At 45.7% G+C, this 16,745-nt stretch overlaps 1 protein-coding gene across 11 annotated transcripts in view; it reads left to right on the forward strand.

The window, feature by feature from the left end:
- Positions 1–16,745, forward strand: part of Atxn1 (ataxin 1) — a 467,297-nt gene that overhangs the window by 295,529 nt on the left and 155,023 nt on the right. For 9 of the 11 annotated variants that reach the window (XM_045136591.1, XM_045136590.1, XM_045136596.1 and 6 more), the window contains one exon: positions 6,574–6,693. The exons of the other annotated variants lie outside the window; for them this stretch is intronic. The gene's annotated coding sequence lies outside the window, so the exon portion shown is untranslated. The remainder of the gene's footprint in view (positions 1–6,573; positions 6,694–16,745) is intronic. 11 annotated transcript variants of the gene reach the window in all.

The raw sequence follows: 16,745 nt of genomic DNA on the forward strand, positions 1-16,745 counted from the left end.
AGAATGATGCTATCTCAGAGAAGTCAAAAAGAGTGGTCACAGGCTATCATGGTGAACACTTGTAATCCCAGCACTTGGGAGGTGTAGGCAGGAGGGTCAGAAGTTTAAGGTCTTCCTCAGCTACATAGGGAGTTCAAGAGTGGCCAGGCATATAAAAGAATCTGTCTCATGAGAAAAATAAAATAGTGCTGGGTGTGATGGCACACACCTTTAACTCCAGCACTCAGGAGGCAGAAGGAGGCAGATCACTGTGAGTTTGAGACCACCAAGTTAGTTCCAGGTCAGCCTGGGCTAGAGCCAGATTACAACTTGCTATGACACATGTGTAGCAATTTCTATCACTACAAGATTTGTGACAAGTATACTGACTCAAATACCTATTCATCACCTCTGAGTTGCTGTCTGTCACACATTCAGGCATGGCTCATTTAGCTTCTCCATTACAGGAAATCGTGGTCTTGGCTGGCCTGGGTTCCCAGCCGTAGCCCAAGGTCGTTTTTTGCAAGTCCACTTGTGGAATTTACTTCCTTGTGGTTGAATACCAAGACTGCTGTTTATTGCTGCTGGTTGCGGACTGGAGGGCATTCTCAGCTTCTGGAGCCCCCCTCAAATTCCATATGATGTAGCTTGGCCCTTCCCAGCTTGATAACGTGTTTTTGGAGCCCTGTTCCTTTTAGAGGCTCACCTGATTAGGTCAGGTCCACCATGTATAATCTCTCTAGTTTGAGACCAGTGGATTGGGGGCCTAAATTATATTTGCAAAGTGCCTGCAAAGAATCCTTCTCTAGAGAACTGTCTCAGTGAACAATTGAGAGGTGTTTGCTCTTGAGAGGACAAGACCATTGTGGAGACCGCATAGAACTGTATGTTTCACAATGTAACCAAAAGCTCCAGGAATAGTCCTAATGCTGGCCAGGGTGGGGGGAAAGGACCTCTCTGTTGCTAGGACTCTTGGATGCTTCCTACCCCGCGTCTTCATTCTTAAGTGGCCTTTCTTCAGGAGGTGGTAAAAACAGCTCCTCAGGCATCACGGTTCCCTGTCACTAGGCAAGTTGCTTTGTTCTTGTGAGTTTCAGATGATATGAGACAGGCCTTTGATTAACTTGCCTTGAGGACCTGCCCTGGATAGAGGGTAACTGTTCAGATTAGACAGACCTGTGTTTCCTGTGTTCAGCTTTGGAGCCAAGATATGACTGCATCACAGCTGATAAACAAAAGAAGAGATCATTCTGGAAAGATACTCTAAGGGCAAAACCAAAGGAAGTTTTACCAAACAATAGCAACAGAAAATTGAAGGAACTCCTGGTAAACTGTATGAGGTATCATTAAAAAAAAAAAAAAAATGATTTGAATGAAGATGTGGAAAAGGTCACTGTGTCTGGGATGCAGGAAGCTATCCTGACCTTTGAAAGAGAAGGCGCTTAGCTAAAATAGTGATTGAAATAAAACTCTAAGGTTTTAAGATAAAGGTGTTGAAATACCAACATAAAATTTACACTGTTTATCCTCTTTGTTGGTAAGTGGAAGAAAGGTGACAGCCCTTTGTGAACCTACCGAGGAATGGTGAAGGTCTTCAGGGAGTGTAATCTACTGGGCATATGTTGTAGTTACTGTTTCATTGCTGAGACAAAACACCAGCCAAACTCAGCTGATGGGAGGAAAGGTTTTTCGGTTTTGTTTTTGTTTAGTCTTGATGGGAAAATTCATGTTGGCAGAAGACAGCACAGCACAAGCAGAGGCTGGATGTCACCTGTGCCACAGCAGGTGGAAACAGTAGCAGGCTAGTGAACAATTAGTTCTGAGAAACTGGGTGCTAATAACGGTCTGCCTTGAGCGACACACCTTCTCCAGCAAGGCTCTGCCTCCCGATTGCTACCAGCTAGGAACCAAGCGTTCAGAACACGAGTATGTGGGGGACATTTGATTCAAACCACCACAGTGTTTATTAACTAAGGAGAAGTTTCTAGTACAGAAGGAAAAGATGGAAGGGAAGATGGAGGGCACAATTGATGCCAACAGTACCTGGAGCTATATAGGAACCAATGTGAGGGAGGGTCACAAATATTTCTCCCAGATTTTAAATATGTTTTTATACTATATGGGGTTTATGGTTTATTTTGTTTTCTTTAGTCATTTGGCTTTGGACTAGACAGTGTCACTCCTCCCTATGTAGCCATCTTACAGTGAGCAAGTTCATTCAAAAGATGCCTCACCTCTATTTGGAAGGTCCTCAGCAGGGTGGTCCTAGAAAGACCAGCAGCATCAGTAGCACCTGGGAGCTCATTAAGAACCCAAATTCTCTGGCCCCACCTTGGACTTTCCCACTCTGAAATCCTGGGACTGCTCCCAGCCATCTTGTTTAGCAATACCCCAGATGTGTCTGATGTCAGTCCAGCTTGTAGAACCATCTCCTCAGAAGCTCCGTGTCTCCTCCACATGGGATTCCGTGATAGTGACTTTGGAAGAGCTAAGAGACAGGAATACGGACTCCTGCTGAGGAGGAGGTGGAGGGACATAGAGACTTTGAGAGGAGATGACAGAAGCTCAGGAGCCAGTCCTGACCAGAGATGGGTGGATTTGAAGAGCACAAAGAAGACAGAGTGTAATTATTTTCAGTTGTGTGGAAGGTTTCCTTTCGATGGGGGCATCATGGCTCCTCTGGGTACTGGGAGGAGAGAGAAAAGAGAGGAGGGCTGAAATGATAACTGTGGAGGAGCGATACCTGCCCGGTAAAGTTCTAGAACAGACTTTGGATCTGGATTGCATTTACATTCAGTTCTTCACCTCACACTAATAGGAGTTTTCAGATGAAGGCCATGCCAAGGGCACTTTCATTGAAGAGCTTATAAACTCTTTGCACCTTTAAGACTTCAATCAATCCAGTGGAGGATAAAAAGACAATATAACAGCAAGCTGAATTGAAAATGACCTTGGGTCAAAATGTACAGTAGAGTCTGTAAGTGCTGTAGGCAGCCAAGGGAAGAAGTTGGCATGGTGTCATTTTTCTCCTGTGGACAAAGAATGAGATTGTCAGCCTGGCGTCTGTCCACAGCTCTGATGGCAAGGTACTGGATGGCTTACCAGCATTCTCACTTGTTTCTGGATTTGCCGAGGCATGTTAAAAGTGTTTGATCAAAGCAAAGGCTTGCATGATGAAATATGTTGCTGGTGGAATATCATTAATGTATTTTTTGCATTAAAAAGTTAGTAGGAAAAAAAGTTAGTAGGAAAAAGTTCATTATATACAGAATGTTTTAAATAGGAAGACTCAGTTACAATGGGCATAACTGTTCCAGACAGACTTTCAGACTTAGTCCCCAAACAGTAGGAGAACGTGAATGAGCCTGCCTGAAAACACCTTTGTTTGGTAGGATGAAGAACACAAAATACCAGTTTTCCCAGTAGAAGAAGTAAGTTGTGTCTCAAATCAGGATGGTAGGGAACAAGAAAACACTCACATGAATAAAAATTTTCCACCATTTTTTCTTTGTGTTATCCTGTTCATGGTCTAGTATGCTTAATCCCAGTCTAAGAACCAGAAAGGAAGGTTGGTAGACACACTTAAAGGTGGACATAGATGTATATTAAGTGTAGGAGATGAATAATAAAAAAAATACCTAGGCTGGAGAGATGGCTCCAAGGTTAAGATGCTTGCCTGCAAAACCCAATGACCTGGGTTCAATTCCCCAGTAACCATGTAAAGCTACACGCACAAAGTGGTGCATGCATCTGGAGTTTGCAGTGGCTGAAGGCCCTGGTGAGCTCATCATGATCACTCTCTCTCCCTTGCCAACATATAAATTAATTAAAAAAATACCCTTATAGCCCAGGGAAACCCAGAAATTTGGAACCTGAAACAAGGACTAAGAATTTCCCCCTTAGAAGTTTATATGTAAAGTGATCTGATTTTAGCAGCCACCTTTTATTGCTTTTGCATGTGTATAGTGTGCCCGGGTGTTCACATGTGTATGGACGGATATGTTTAAAGGCACATGTGTGTTTGTGGAGGGCAGAAGTTGTCATGGGGTGCCTTCCTTGATCATTCTCTATGCACTGAAGCAGTACATCCCTCACTTGAACCCAGAACTCCTTGATTCAGCCTAGCTTAGATAGCCAGCTTGCCCTGAGGAACTCCTATCACTATCTCCTGAGTACTGGGATTACAGGGACTACCGTGCTCACCTGGTATTTATGTGGGTGCTGGAGATCCAAAGTGAATCCTCAGGGTGGCACCACCAAGGCTTTATCTGTTGAACCCTCTCCGCAACCTTTAGCCCTCCTTTTCTTGAGTAGGTTTTCTGTGACCTTCACATGTCAAGATAGCTTCCTTTCATTTCATCTTGTGAGGGGTGAGAGAAAGCAGGGCCTCTGCCCCCTGCTGCGTCACGTACATTGTGGATCTCAGACCGTGCCCTCCCGGCAGAAGTTGCTACCCTTCCTCCGGTGGCACAGCAGTCAGGAGACCTGTCTCTTGCTTGAATGTACTGAAAACAGTTCTGTTGCTTATTTCAAGTTAAGACAGCCCTGTTAGGATTTCCAAGCACAACGCGTATTCTGCCTTCCTTATCTTGCACGTTATTAAGATGGAGTGCTACATTCTCTCTCTTGACGCAAGGAATCCTGTGAGAGCAGACTCCCTGTCTGTTTTGTTCCCCACTGTGTCCCCAATTGAACACAGGACCTGGTGGCTGTAGTAGCTCTGAGTACAAATCCACCCAGTGAACAAGTTAATTAATAAGGAAGCACTTGGTGTGCTGGATTCACTAGAAAAGCAATGATTAATTACATGACAGGCAGGCACTTCCTTCCTCCCTCCTGTACTAATTTTGTCTCTCCCTTTTTAAAAATTTATTTTGAGGTATGCTAGTCAGTGTTTTACCCATTCCAAATCTCAGATTTGCTGTTATTCACTCGTGTCTTAAAAAAAAAAAAAATTGAGATAGGGGGCCACTTTTTTTTCCCTCTTGGAAATATTCATTTTTTTACACCCACAATGCTAATGCTGCAACTCCTACCTGTGTTCAGCGTGTGTTCATGACTTTGAAAGGAAAAACCCGACTGGCGCTCTCTCTTGGGGAAGATTCTACAAGAAGAGCAGACAGCTGCAAGCGTAGCACTTAAATTTGATGGTTTTCGTCATTCCCCAAAGCCACGGTGTAAGTTATTGTCCCTCAAGTGTGGCTTGTGCAGAGTACACAAGTCAAAATAGCTTGAAGATAATGGCCGGGACACAGTTCTTCCTGGGGTGGGGGAATACAAGAACCCCAGTGTGGAAAATATTCATGATTAGTTTACCAGTAGGTTTGTTATTATTATTACTAAATTATTTGAGAGAGAGAAAGGGAGGGAGGGAGTGGAGGGGGGATAAACAGAGCATTCTGCTGGTGTAAACTTCAGACACATGTGCCGCTTTGTGCTTCTGGCTTTGTGTGGTCACTATGGACTTGAACCCGGGCTATCATGCCTTGCAAACCAGCACTATTAACCACTAAGCCATCTCTCCAGCCCTGAAGAGGTGTTTTTATTAAAAACAACAACCAGCCAGCCTGATCCAGCCCTTTGCCAACAGGGTGCCTTAGAATGTGAGTACTGTCTTAGGTGGGCAGAAACGGCAGAGAGGCAGCCCCCAACACATTCACTGACAACCTGAAATCCAGGTTGGTTTGTGGGGTGGACCAAACAACCCCACTCTCTGGCTTACCTTGCACACACTCCTGCCTTCGGCTCCCTGCCCCACATCTCTCTTCTTTCTCCTGGGAATAAATGTCAGGAGTCACCGAGTACATTCCTCTGTCCCTCCCTGCACCCTGGCCTGACTGATAGTCGTGCAGACGTTTTGGTGCCCCGGGGTGAGCTGATTGTGGGTGCCAGGTCAAAGCTGGCTCTTACACTCTAGCTCAGAGCTCAGCAGCAGGCTGTGATGGCTGATAACACCTGTCCTCTGGAGAACTGTGGATGCTTTCTGAGATGGAGCACAGGGAGGGATGCAATTCCACATGCTTTAGTCCTTGCTTCTCTTTGCCAAGATGGGGTTTGGTTTGTTTTTACAGTGCTGGGGATTGAACTCTGGGCCTCATGAGGGCAAAGCAAATGCCAAACCACTGAGCTACCTGCAAGCCCTGAGTGATGCTACCTCCTCCTTGTATTATTTGTTTGGTTGTCATGAGACAGGGTCTTCTGTTGTTCATGCTGCCCTTGAACTCTTGATCTTCCTGCCACCACCTCCCAAGAACTGGGATTATAGTTACACATCACATTACCACATACCATTTGCCCTCAGTGGCTTTTTTTTAAAGGCTGTTTTAGTTTGTATTTGAACTGAGATTGGCTGTGAAGTCTCCTAAAATTGGCTGCCTTTTCGTTGGGGAGAATTAAAAATAAGACTAGCAATATCATGTTGGTTTCCTTGGGACAAGAGGAAGAACAAAATACTAAATTTGTTTCTTCAAAGAAAGGTTACTAAGAATGGTCTTTGGTGAATTATTAATTGGTCTGATTGTTTCATTTGTTGGGCAAAGTGATTGGATAATGCATTGCCCTATTTCTTCTCTCTCTGTTCTGTTCATGGACCAGGTATATCTCACCTCTCTGTGAAAGGAAGAAGCGTGCGGGAGCTCAGGAGCCAGCTGCTGCGGGGAGTTTCCATGGTGAAGTGTAGCCGAGGCTACCTGGGCACCGCGCACAGTGAATGCTGTAAGTTGACAACGGAGGGTGGCGTCTGCGGTGGCATGCCGTGAAAGGTTCTGTGGATCCTAGGATGTGCCAGAGCCAGAAGGATGGAGGGGGGCCAGCTCCAGCTCTGTGGTGACTGCCCAGTCAGTTCCTGTGGGAGTTCTGTTGGCAATGCCACCAACTTGCCCTTCCCTCCGCTTCCATGTCGTCTCGGATGACAGAGTGGAACACAGTGACTCTTCCATTGTAGGAAGGCTCTTCCTGCACACGGTGTCACATGCAGGGCAGGGCTGTAGAAGGCTCGTCACTGTTCTTCCAGGCGAATGACCAGGCGGAGGGTGTTTCCAGCCAGCCAGCCCCGCTTCCTTGTGTCGCGTTTTCTGACTAGCGCGGCCTCAGTCCCTGCCCTGTGCCTTCCAGAACCTCGCGGCAGTGCAAGGGGTGGCTTCTCTGATTCCGAGTTAACTACCTGCAGGCTCTTATCAGGTTAATGGTCTGAAGTTGTGAGATTAGTGCATGGTGCTGGCTGTCAGCTGAAAGTGCTTGTGAGTGTGAGTGTCGGTAGATGGCAAGGCCTGGTGTGAGCCGCATGTGCTGTGAAACTTGGAATCAGCCTTGTCCAGCTTTGCTTTTCTTTGTTTTGGTGGGGGGACTTTATACCTCATTGTCAGACCATGTCGCTCACGCAGAAAAAGTGGACAAGAGTGCTGGCTGCTGAGCAGGACAGAACGCAGCTGCAGGAACCTGTGAAGGTCAGCGCACCTCTGAGGAAGAATGACAGAAAATGGAGACCAAGCGTCCATTCGGATTGTGTGTGTGTTTTCTGTGTGTGTGCTTATTTGGCAATGTATACATATATACGATGTATATCACATATATTGCCAAATATGCACACACTGATATACATATATCATACACACACATAATACACATTTTGAATTTGAACTTCTTTGTGAGTGTATATGCACATGTGGCCACACGTGCGCCATGATGCATGTGCAGATATCAAAAGACAACCTCTAGGCATTGGGTCTTGCCTTTTTACTGCATTTGTGACAGGTCTCTCTCGTTGTTTGCTGCTGAGAAGGCCAGGCTAGCTGTCTGCTGAGCTTGAGGAGTCTCCTGACTCCATCTCCTATTGTATTGCCTTGGCTTGTTGAGCGTACGGACGTGTGCTCTACTTGTGACAGGTTTTAAGTGGGTTCTGCGGATCTGAACTTTGGTGATTAATCTTGTGCAGGAAGCACTTATAACCACTGAGCCATTTTCCTAGCTCTGAATTTCTTATAATTCAATCAGTGTACCCTATGAATTGTTTATCACCTATTCCTTCTGATTACCTGAAAGATTTTATTGAGGCAGGGTTAAAGAATATGCAAAGGAGAAAAAGTATTGATGTCAACAAGAATTTTGAGGAGATGATAACGGACGTGGAGGAGACTCAAGACTTATAAAACCAGAATTCAGAGGAGTTGAAAACTTAACACTAGAGGGGAATTCTGACATGCCCTCCAAAACTCAGGCAACAGTGTGGGAGAGGAGGCGGGAAGAATGTAAGAGCCACAGAATGGGGAGGTGTACTCTGAGGCACCCTTCATTTCCTGCAGAGAGTGACTAGTGTATCACCCCACAATAAATGCCAAAAGCCCCACTAAAAGGGGCCCCCAGTGGAATGGAGGTGAGGGAGAAGGAACAGAAGAGTATAATCTGGTGGGAATTTGAGCAATATGTAGTATGCTCATAGAGTAAAGTTCTTCACTAATAAAAATGCCTCATGACTTTCTAAATACTTATGTTAAAATATGCGTGTTCATCTATGTTTCCTCAAGGTGAAGTAAGAATATTAAAATGACTTTACTACATTTGAACCTTCTTAGTGCCTAGTAGAAAAGACACTGGTGTTCCCACACATTTCCATTTGTATGTGACATCCAACTGTTTCTAGTGGAACGAACCCAGATTCTGGTTTCAACAGCCGTGAATTCTAGTCCTGGTCCCGCTTAAGGTCAAGTACATTCAGAACCCTAGGCAAGCCTCTTCCTCCTGCCACAAGTGGGATTTTGTGTGTCTGTAGGGTGCCATGTGAGACTTGTTCATTGAGCAGTGAATGCCTTGGCTGGGGTTCTCTTAAGGGGCAAAGAACTCAGTATGCACTTTATTCCTTACCAAAAACAAAGGACTCAGTACACACTTCATTACTTACCAAAAACACCCTCTTTGTATAAAGGTTGTTGTCAGTATCAAAGGATAGTTTGGGGCCCTGTTGGATGTAGATGTTACGGGTTTCACTATAAATTCTTTTGTGACAGTCAGGTAACTGTTGGAGTGGTGCTTTTTTTCCTGAGGTGCTGTTATCCTAGGAGGCAAATGTCTTACAGAAAAGTGCTTTCTGTCTCAGCTTCTATTTAAATGAGCAGAGTGATTACTATAATCAAGGCAGTTTTTGTTTCAAACATGGTGGATTTTTCTTTTAAACTATTGCTTTGAAGGGCTCATGTCAGATCTCAGACATCAAGTGAGGTTTTCAAAGAAATTCCGAAGTATAAGCTTGAAGATGCCACTGGCAGACCTGAAGTCATTTGAAAACCCTTCTGTAAATGGATTGTGTGGAGAGGAAGAGAGTTTTCTAGTCCGCTGACCTCCTCACGCATGCCAAGGACTTTCTTTTCAAACATACGTTGCCTGAGATGAGAAGGTGTTCCCGTTCTCTTAGTAAATTTGCTGTCAGTAACCTCTCCTAATCTTGGCAGATTTTCTAACACTTGGTTTCTGTTCTCCACTGGTGTCTTAAGCTTGTGCTTCACTGGAGTTTCATAAAAGCAGAAGGCAGGTGATTTTCCAGGATCGTGTATTCCCACATAGCCAGGCATGGGCTGTGGGTGTCTGGGGGTGGGGGTAATAATTGAAGCAGCGTTGCAATGAGGGGCCTGCCCTCAGAAGCCCTTGCAGCCTATACTTCAAGGCCAGTACTCATTGCATTTACCCCTCAACATGTCTCATTAACAGCCTCTCTCATCTGTCCCTCTCTTACTAATAGTGGGCCTGCGCCCATGACCATGTCTCACCTGGCTCTTTGAGGGCGTGCTAAGGCATCTTGCCATGTACAAGGGAGGGAGTGGCAGTGAGACTTAAATGCAGTGTCAGGAGGCCTGAGTTTGGCACATAATGCTGCAGTTGGTTTTGGGAGCCCAGTGTTCCTGGAGACCGGTTTTCTCATGGGCAAAGTGAGAAAACAGGCCAGTGATCTTTGAGATTCTGGTATTTTATTACATCTAGTAGCATGTAAAGTGACAGTCTGCTGTGAGGCAAATTGGACCTTCGTGGACCATCTTTGACTCCTAAAAATCAGTGATTGGTACAACATAACTTACAACTGCTTAAATACATTGAAGATAGTCTTATAATAATGTATATTTTACATAACATGCGTAATTATGTCTGTCACTGCCATTGAAACTTTCCACAAGATCTTCCCTGATACCGCATGATACTTTAGAAGTATCCACTTGAGGGCTTAAGAGAATATAATTCCAATCTTTTAAATTTAGAGTCCATGGGCTGGGGAGATGGCTCAGCAGTTCAAGGCATTTGCCTGCTAAGCCTGATCAGCCATCCACATAAAACTGGATGAGACTTGGTTTGCAACAGCAAGACAGCCTGGCACATCCAAGCACACACACCAACTAAAAGTTAATTTAAGTAAATAAATAAATTTAGGGTCTACACCCATTAATCATTTTGAAATTTAAACAGGAACCACCTTTACTTTTTTATTTATTAATTGATGGGGCTAGAACCCATGGCCGCTCACCTGCCAAGCAAACATTCTACCCCTGAGCTACACCCTAGCCCAAGGGCCACTTTTGAAATTGACTTCTCTAAACCCCGAGGCCCCTAATATTGTTTAGTGTATGAACAAGGAGTCCCTGGGCTGTATTTCTTCCCATAGCTTCACTGCTTCTATAGGACTTTTTTTTTGAGACAGCATCTCTTTTTAATTTTTTTGTTTTATTTATTTATTTGAGAGCAACAGAGAGAGAAATGTGCAAAGAGAGAGAGAGAGAGAGAGAGAGAGAGAGAGAGAGAGAGAGAGAGAGAACGGGTGCACCATGGTCTCCAGCCAGTGCAAACAAACTCCAGACGTGTATGCCCCCTTGTGCATCTGGCTAACGTGGGTCCTGGGGAATCGAGCCTCAAACTGGGGTCCTTAGGCTTCACAGGCAAGCACTTAACCACTAAGCCATCTCTCCAGCCCGAGACAGCATCTCTTGTAGTCCAGGCTTGCCTCGGACGGTGCATAGTTAAGGCTAGAACTCAAGGTTGCCTTGCCCTCACCTCCCACATGTTGGAGGTACACGCTTGTACCGTGTAATTAGGACTCCGTCACTGTGTGTGTGGAGATGAGAGGAGAGGCTCAGGGTCTTCGTCATCTTCTTCCACCTTCTTTTGAGACAGGCTCTCTCTTGCTGCTTGCCAGCTTCTGTGTGCCCTTGGCCCTGTGTCCCAGGCACATTGTGATTACAGACGTGGGCACCACTTTGTGTCCGCCTTCATGTGGACACTGAGGAGGACCACACTGTAGTCAGCAGGCTTATGGGAAAGCACCGTTAAACACCTGAGTCATCTCCCCAGCCCCTTAATTAGGACTTCTTTTGTTTTTCATAATTTCCTTTATGTGATAGAAAAAGAAATAGAGAGAGACAGAGAATGGGTGTGCCAAGACCTCCAGCAACTGGCAGCGAACTCCAGACACCTGTGGCACCTTGTTCATCTGACTTATGTGAGTAATGGGGAATTGAACCAGGGTCCTTAGGCTTTGTAGGTGAACAACATAACCGCCAAGCCATCTCTCCAGTCCAGGATTTCTTAAGTTGTTAATCAAAACCTCTATAAAGTGGTGTCACCCCATCACTCCATCCTCTAGCTTGTGCTTTTGTCCTTTGCAATAAGTTTAAATACTCCGTATTTTTTTTCTTAGTCTTCCAGTGGCCGATGTTCCATGAAGGTGAGCATTCCCCAGTGAGCGCAGCACCTGAGACCATGTTGGGAACACAGTGGTCCTTCCGTGGATGTTTGCGTAGAGATTATTTGGGAATAGAGGAAGGGGGTCTGAGCTTCTCGCCGTGAGCCTATGTATGCCACAGGAAGAGGACCATGAACTCCCTCCTGATGGGAACTGCTTGACTTGGGCAGCAATCAGAGGGGTAGAGCGGACGTCGAGGCTGTTTCTTTTCTTTGGAAGTGAAAGTGAAATGTCTGTATGGAAATGTGGAGTGGACAGTCACTTTTGATTTTTAATCTGTGAGGCAGGGGTGGAGAGAGACAGACAGACTTGGTATGGATGTCAGAGGACAATGCAGCAGGACCTGGGCTGTTGGTCCGCACCGTCTACCTCTGTCTCACCACTGTGTGTGCCAGGATAGCTGGCTGGCGTGTTTTAGATCCTCCTGTCTCCCTCCGTCATCTTGCCTTAGGCTTACCGACATGCAGACCCATCTGGCTTTTACATGGGTGCTGGGATCTGACTCAAGTTCGAGTGACAAGTGCTTTATCCACTGAGCCATCCCTCCACATCCCAGAAACTACTTCTTTAAAGAAAAATGTAGTGCAGGATCATTGACAGAGCTTGGGGAGCTGTGGATAGTTCTTAGTTTTCTCCAGCGTGCGCACGTCCTGCGGGCCTGCCCTGCGTGGCTGCCGCTTGCTCTTCTCCCGCTGCCTCGCCGGTCTGAGATGAAGGTTCTGCCCGTCACACCTTTTCACTTCCCCGCCATCTGTGTTCCTGTTTACTCCCAACGTGGGGCTGGGTGGGAAGTGCTGTGTCTAGCTAGAAGCTGGCTACCTAGAAAGTGATTGGGTAGCATGCCATTCCAGGGCACCACTTGGAAGGAAGAAAAGGTGTGTGTTAATGCAACATAGGCCCAACTCCTGTCTCTCTGAAGTGCAAGGGGAAGTTGAGTAAAGCGTTTAGGAACGCATCACACTTAGTGGCTCTTTGAGGATGGTAGGAATAAAAGCATCGGGGATTCTGAGTTTATGGACCTTTTGCCCCAATAACTGGCCAGAGTGCAAGAACTAAATCAGCAGTAGGAAGAAATGAAGAAATGGAGATATAAGAAAAATGCCACCCTGCCTGTTCAAATGGCATGGCGCTCTCTTTGTAAGTCAGAAGAAATGGGATCTGGAGTTCCAGCCTCCAGAGTAAGGGAATTACACATATGATCTCTAATAAGAGCACTTTGAGAGTTTCCCTCCGTGTCTGTCAATTTATACCTTTTAGACTTGCCATCTGTGACACCAACTTCTCCACCACGATCCTGAATAAACAGTGAAGTAGGAAAGGGGGTCAGAAGAGCACGGGAGACAGGGTTGTTAGGGAAGGGGAGGGGAGGGGAGGGGAGGGGAGGGGAGGGGAGGGGAGGGGAGCGGAGGGGAGGGGAGGGGAGGGGAGGGGAGGGGAGGGGAGGGGAGGGGAGGGGAGGGGAGGGGAGGGAAGGGAAGGGAAGGGAAGGGAAGGGAAGGGAAGGGAAGGGAAGGGAAGGGAAGGGAAGGGAAGGGAAGGGAAGGGAAGGGAAGGGAAACAATACAGCGTTTCCCCTTGCTTGTGATGGCCCTGCAGACAGGCCCGCATGTGGTAAAGGCAGACAGGCTTGGACGGGTTTTGTCCACGCAAGGGTTCGCAGCGGGCCTGAGTGATGTTGCGTTCACCAGCATTTCCTGTTTTGTTAATTTATCCCCCTTCCATAGACTTTCTCAGATCATGTTTTCTTTTTTTCCCTTTGTTTTGTTTTGTTTTGTTTTTTCAAGGCAGGGTCTCACTGTGGCCTAGTTTGACCAGGAATTCACTGTGTAGTGTTAGGGTGGTCTCAAGCTTATGGTGATCCTCCTACCTCTGCCTCTCCAAATCACTTCTTATTGAACCTTAGTTTCCAGGCCATTTCTCTGTTTATTTGCAGCCTGAACCTTCCTTGAGGCTTCACATAGGGTCCTACCGAGAGACGTCAGGGCTGCTTTCTGAGTTGGTTGGGGTATCCATCCTTGGCACACCTATTGCCATTCTCTCCAAGCACTCAGAATGAAACAAAGAAAGACCATAGAGCGCACAATGCTGTAGAAAGAAAGGGGTTCAGGGGAGTTGGGAGATGGCTCAGTGGGCACAGCTCCTGCTATGCAAGCACAAACATCTGAGTTCAGATCCTCAGAACCCATGGAAGTGTTGGGTGAAGTGGCATATGCCTGTCATCCAAGCCATCCTTGGGGCTCACTGGCTAACTAGTGTAACCTAACTGGTGAGCTTTGGGTTCAGCAAGGGATCCTGGCTTAAAGAATAAAATAGAGTCTTCAGGAAAGAATCTTGAAGTTGAACACACACACACACACACACACACGTACATGCACACATTCACATAAAAAGTAAAATGAAATGAATTCATGAATCTTCTCCCGTACTCATGTTTGTGATGAAAAGAAGTCATAACAGGGTAGTTAGGCTTCTTTCTGAGGTAAAGTCCACATGCCTGGCTGAAACAGAGTCCTTCTGACTGTGGTGTGCAGGGCGAGCTCTGGTCTGTGCGTTGATTGCCCTCTAGAGCTTACCCTGGGAGAGCTCCTTGGGAAACTGTCATGTGCACACGGTCCTCAGGAGGATGGAAAGGGATGCCTTGGAGCGCTTTGCAGGAGCCTCTGAATTAGGCCTCCTGGAAGAGGAAATGTCGGATCCAGTCTATGGGAACGCTTTGCGAAGCTGAAGGGCGCTGTGAGACACTGAAAGAGAGTCTTTCATTTAACTGCTTTTGTATCAAGGCACTTGACACTGTAAAGCAAGAAAATTCTTTCATTAGGAATTATATGGTTTGTGGGGCCATGGGTAGAGTTCAGTTGGTAGATCTGCTTGTCTGACATGTATGAAGTGCTGGGTTCTCTCCCTGACACTGTATAAGACATCTGTGATGGTTCACGGCTGAGATCCCAGCACTCAAGAGGTGGAGGCAGGAAGATCAGAAACACATTGGAGGCTGGCCTAGGACACATGAAACCCTATCAGAAGGGAGGGAGAGAGGGAGGGAGTTATGTGGTTTGACTACTAACAAACACCTAGCATGAGGATTTGTAGGATGTGGGCCTCCCTCCCTCCCTTGCTTCCTTCCTTTCTTTCTTTCTTGTTGTTGTTTTTGGAGGTAGGGTCTCGCTCTAGCCCAGGCTGACCTGGAAGTCACTATGTAGTCTCAGGGTGGCCTCAAACTCATGGCGATCCTCCTACCTCTGCCTCCCGAGTGCTGGGATTAAAGGTGTGTGTCACCACTCCCAGCGGGCCTCTTTTTCTTTAGAATTAACTTTCTATCTTTGTATATGAACGTTGAAGCCAGAACTGAGTAAAAATTCAGCACAACTTAATAGCACTTCTGACTGACCTTTGGATAAGAGCCGTGCCCCAAACTAAAACTGTTTCTCAAGTGCTGTATCTTTGCAGAGTTGAATGTTAAGGAATCAATGCACATGAACGAAGGATTCTTGGGTGATGGGGGGTGGTGCTCCGCTGACGGGATACTTAAGCCATAGAAATTCTTCCAGGGAGAAACATGGAATAATCCCCACACTTTAGACACCTCACAAATCAGGCCTGTTCTTTCCCCTGCATTCTAGTATTCCTAAATAAGCCATGTCTCACAGTATGTGGTACTGAGTACTTCAGTGCTTGCCATTGTCCTCTAAAGCATTGTTGTTTCTCTCTGCTTTCTTTGACTGAAAGCTGGGGCATAACTAGGAGCTTTGTGACATTTTTAACTCAAGAGAGCCAAAACAAAATCTACTGATTCTTACTAGGAAGTGATTTTTTTCCTTAGCACTAGTGTACAGACAGATAGAGGATAATTTTATTTTTTAATTGTCAAATTTTTCACTGTTTTTTATTTGTATTTATTTATTTAGTTGAGAGCAACAGACAAAGAGAGAAAGAGGCAGATGGAGAGAGAGAATGGGCGTGCCAGGGCCTCCAGCCACTGCAAACGAACTCCAGATGCGTGCGCCCTCTTGTGCGTTTGGCTAAAGTGGGTCCTGGGGCATCAAGCCTTGAACCGGGGTCCTTAGGCTTCACAGGCAAGCGCTTAACCGCTAAGCCATCTCTCCAGCCCTCCACTGTTTTTTTAGAGCAGTCATTTTTATATCAGAAAATCATTGAACTGCTCCCCCAAAATCTATTCATATTAAATTTCCAGAGGTAACTATGTAATAAATTATTACTAAGTAGGTTCTTAAATTGAGAGAATTAATTTATCTCTTATCAGTTCTCAGGATTATATTAACATATTTAGACTTCTGAATGAGTTTTTACATGATTCTGAAAAAAACACACAATTTTCAACAAGTAAAAAACAACTTAGGTGAGATAGCAAAATTAGCCATTTGAAACAAATGTTGGAGAAAGTTAAATGTTTCCAAAATTTCTTTTAATTAAAAAATTAAAACATTTTATTTATTTATTTGAGAGAGAGAGAGAGAGAGAGAAGCAGATAGAATAAAAATGCACATATCCAGGCCTCCAACCACTGTAAAGGAACTCCAGACGCATGCACCACCTTGTGCATCTGGCTTAAATGGGTACTGGGGACTCCAACCTGGGTCCTTAGGCTTCACAGGTAAGCACCTTAACTGCTAAGCCGTTTCTCCAGCCCCTTCTGGTTATGTGTGGTATCCTCTCATGTATGGTTCATGTTTGTACTTGTGTGGGGGCCTGTTCATATGTGTGCAGAAGCCAGAGACTGACGTCCGGTGGCTTTATCACTCCTCCACTATTGTGTTTGGACAGTCTGTGTGTGTGCACAGAACCCATCCATTCAGATAGATCAGCTCACCAGCAAGTTCCAGGGACCCTCCTGAGGTTTGTGCCCCGCTAGCACGATGTTTGTAGACATGCCACTGAACTCAAGTTTTACGTGGTTTCTGGGGTTTTGAACTAATACCCCATGCTTATGTAGCAAGTACTTTCCCACTAAGCCCCATTTTGTTCTGTTTACCTTTATATTCGTATTCCTGGAATAGTTGACCTTGGTCAAGTTACCCAAATGGAAATATAA

The sequence above is a fragment of the Jaculus jaculus genome, chromosome 17 (genome assembly GCF_020740685.1).
Source record: "Jaculus jaculus isolate mJacJac1 chromosome 17, mJacJac1.mat.Y.cur, whole genome shotgun sequence".
Classification (NCBI taxonomy): domain Eukaryota; kingdom Metazoa; phylum Chordata; class Mammalia; order Rodentia; family Dipodidae; genus Jaculus; species Jaculus jaculus.